The following is a 3,905-nucleotide window of genomic DNA, read 5'->3' as shown; positions in this document are numbered from 1 at the left end:
GTAGAGACGCCACCTTTAGGGTTTTTTTTCCTATTAATTTGTGCATATAATATTCTGACTTTGAGAGGAAAATCTTTAAAGTCACAGGTATGAACTTACCCTCTTGCTCTGCAATCATTTGAAAACATGCTTTCTTGAAGCCTTCTCTACCGGTATCAGAATATCAATTCACTGTCTCCTTTTCGCTTTCTCTCACTAAATTCATCTGGATTTGAAAGTGTCCTGCATGGAGTTCCCATCGTGGCTCAGTGGTTAACGAGTCCGACTAGGAACCATGAGGTTGCAGGTTCGATCCCTGGCCTCTCTCAGTGGGTTAAGGAGCCAGCATTGCCATGAGCTGCTGTGGTGGAGGTTGCAGACATGGCTCAGATCCCTCTTTGCTGTGGCTGTGGTGTAGGCCCGTGGCTACAGCTCCGATTGGACCCCTAGCCTAGGAACCTCCATAAGCCACGGGAGTGGCCCAAGAAATGGCAAAAAGACAAAAAAAAAAAAAAAAGTGTCCTGCAAGTGAGTGAAAAGGAAAGATTTAGCCTGTTACCTATAAAAGTGGACAAAGCATAAAACTCAGGGCTCAGAGATAAGGATAAATACGCTGCAATTACCTTAAATTTACAGCAGATTTATTCTCTCTCCAAGGGGAGACGGGGGAATGAGACCGAACCCCGTTTAAAAAGAGGGGTGGGAGCAGCAGTTAATAATATTTCACCCTTCGATGTCAGAACCGACGGGGGGGGGGCAGCATCCCTCAACTGGCGTGCTCCAGAGAGACAGCATTTAAACTCCGACGGAGCGGGAGTCAAGCTGGACCTTCAAGGAAGTTACCAGGAGCCCAAACAGCAGCAACAGACAGGGGCCCCCAGAAACACAGGGCCATCAGCCTGCCTGCTGCCCTCGCCTGTGAAAAATTTTTCCTCTCAAAGAAAAAGCACATAAGTCCCGAAAAATTATCCACGTGAAATCCCAAACCTGATTAGGCACTGAGTTTTCACAATTGTCCCAAAGTGAGACTCTACCAAAGGTTAACGGGGACACTAAGGCAGCTGAGAGTGCGCTACCTGGGCTCCTCTTCCGAGGTAAGGACATCCCACTGTCCCCGGAGTGGGAATTCTCTGCAGACTCGCCCTCCTGGGCCTCTGGGGGAAATGGAAGGCGGCGGTGTCTCCACCACGAAGAAATTCAGGTCGAAGACCCCAGAGTCAGCCCCTGATGCTCGGCGACTTGGGCTAGCTTGACCACTGCTCGCGGGGCACCCGCTCTGGCTGTGGCCACAGAGCTTCTTCCTCCACGTCCAAGCCTCGCCTGGACAGGAGCAAGTGACGATGACGAGGGCCACCAGCTAAGGTCCGCAGCCGGGGGCCAAAACCCCGATCGCAAACCCGACCTGCCGACCTGGTCCCTGCGCTGTGCTCCCTCGCGCGGGTTCCTTCCCTCCGGGGTTTGGCGGCGGCGGCAGCAGCGGCACCAGCACCACTTCTCCGCCAGGTGGCGCCGGCTCCGCGGGCACGAGGAGCAACGCGGCCGTGCACTACAAGGCCCGCCGGCTTCGATCCAGTCCAAGACGACTGCCGTCAGCGGGCTGGCAGGCTGCGAGCACAGGTGGCGCTGCAAGGACAGCTCACCCGTGGCTGGATGCAGCGCTAGCGCCCCGGGGCCGCCGTCGCTGCGGAGGAGGATGTAAGTCCGCTCAGAGTTAAGGCTTTTCGTCAGGGTCTCTTGCCTGCACTCAGGTCAGCAGTTATACCAGCGGCGCATCCCGGGGCAGAGGAAGCTGGGCTGAGCCACTGACGAATGGAGGGGTCACCCGCCGAGGCGCGTGGTCGTTCTAGTCCTCCGCATGCAGCCGCACCAAGGCCCGGCCCCCGGAGCGGCGGAGAGCAGCTCCCCAGCGCCTCCAGCCACAGCCAAAGTTCCTGGAAGTCAAAGCATCGACGTGCAAGCAGCTTCCCAGGGAGGGATCCAGCGAGACCGCGCGAACCTCGTAGGCTTCCAGCTGTGGGTAGGTGACCTCGCCAAGGCGACCCAGGTCTGGGTCCCTGGCACCCACCGTGGCCTAGTAGGTGGTCTCGCGTACCGACGCCACGGAAATAGTGACGTATTGTCGTTGTTGACGTTCACGCGCTCGGAGTAGGGCCGCACAAGGAGTAGCGGGGGCGCGCCACAGTCCTCGGCCAGCAGCGTCAGGTTGAATTCCGCGATGCGCTCTAGGTCCAGGGACGCGTCGGTCACCACCAGGTAGCTGCCCGCTTAGGCCGGTTGCAGGTGGAAGTGCTTGTGACCGGAGAGGGCACAGCGCACCTGCCCGATGGCGCCCGAGTCCCTCTCCTATGTGATGACCAGCGCCACCAGGCTCTCATGCGCCGCCCCCTCGGGTACCAGCGAGATGGCTCTGGCCTCTGGCGATCCGGGTCCCGCGGACGAGGTCGCGTCCGCCCTCCTGCCCCCACAAAAGCAGCGGAGGCAGCAGGGAAGGGCCATGCAGCAGGCGCTCCTGGAGCGGCCAGCGGTGTGATGGCGATGTCCTGAGTCATTGACGTCATGGGATGCGCACGATGTCCTTGCAGGTGGCGGAGCGGGGCCCGGGGCCGCGGTCCTGCGCCTTGACGTCCAGTTTCATAAGTGTTCTGGTGCTCGTAGTCCACAAGCCCAACCAGAGTGAGGCGGCCCGAGCGCAGGTCGAAGCGAAAGAGGCAGCGCCCTCGACTGGGGTGCAGGCGCCAAAAGCGAACCCCACGTCGCCGTTGGGGCCCTCGTCGGGGTCCGCTGCGTCCTAGTCGAGAAGTAGCGAGGCCATGGGCGTGTCCTCTATCAGCTCCACCTCGGCCACCGCGCCCTGCGGGGATGGCTGGACAGTGGTTGTTGGCATCCAGCACGCGCACGCTGAGGGCGTCTGTGGGGGAGCGCAGCATGAGGCCTAAGTCCTGGGCCACCAGCTCCAGGCTGTAGGCGGCCCAGCTCCTGCAGCATCACCAGGTGGATACACTGGAAGCGGTACATGCGCGTTTGCAGCTCCAAGCGGAAGGGGCTGTGCGGCTCTGCCAGGCGCACGCTCTGCAACCCACTGGCTCCCACGTCCACCTGCACCTCCAAGAGGATGCGCATGCCCACAGCCTTGCCTTCAGACACCCAGGATCTGGGCCTGGCAGAAGCGCGGAGTGTGAAACTTGACCTCCTTCACCTCCACCTCCAGACACACCAGCCGGAACTGCTCCTGCGAGAAGCTGGCCAAGTCCAAGGCCAGCATGCATTTCGAGGCCGGTTTGCACAGCTGCCCGTTGCCCTCGCGCAGTGCACTGGAATCGGCGAACTGCTGAACTTCATCAGGTGGAACTAGCCTGGCATTTCGTGCTGGGAATTAAACAGAACAGAACCGTGGTCAGGCAGAACACCGATGATGGTGCCAGGGGGCTTCTTCCTCATAAGTAGGGAAATTGACAGCTTCGGTGAAAGACCCTGACACCAGTAGCGGCCGCAGAAGCAGCAGGGACTCCAGTGCAGCCCTGTGTAAAGTGTCAACGGGACATCTGAGCCTCCAGGGAGACATTTTTGTGCATCAAGGCGGGAGGAGGGGGGGACTATCTGAATCTCTGCCCTCAGACTTACATCCTTCTCAAGGCCTCCTGAATGCATAGCCACGAGCCACTTGCCCTCTTGAATACTTCTGATCACTAAACCCTCTCTGCTGTGTAATGGCTTTTCTCTGCCACGGGCCCAGGCATGTTTCTTCCAAATACCACTGGGGAGGTTACGGAGAGAAGACCAAGCAAATAAGCATCCATCTGGGCCAGTCTGCCATCTCCCAGCCTCTGGGTCACATTGTTGCCTTAGAAAAGAGCTGAAAGAGGGGACTGTGGCCAAGGGCAGGGCCGGGGGTGGGGGTGGGGGGTTCATTAAGGTCCCTACCGACG

At 59.2% G+C, this 3,905-nt stretch overlaps 1 pseudogene; it reads right to left on the bottom strand.

Moving 5' to 3' along the window:
* Nucleotides 1-1,822: 1,822 nt before the first annotated feature.
* On the bottom strand, nt 1,823-3,541 carry LOC125113243 (protocadherin-8-like; annotated as a pseudogene).
* Nucleotides 3,542-3,905: the final 364 nt, after the last annotated feature.

Source organism: Phacochoerus africanus, chromosome 13 (genome assembly GCF_016906955.1).
Source record: "Phacochoerus africanus isolate WHEZ1 chromosome 13, ROS_Pafr_v1, whole genome shotgun sequence".
NCBI classification, from domain to species: Eukaryota; Metazoa; Chordata; class Mammalia; order Artiodactyla; family Suidae; genus Phacochoerus; species Phacochoerus africanus.
Note: the sequence above shows the minus strand (reverse complement) of the source record. Positions and strands in the feature narration are given on the sequence as shown.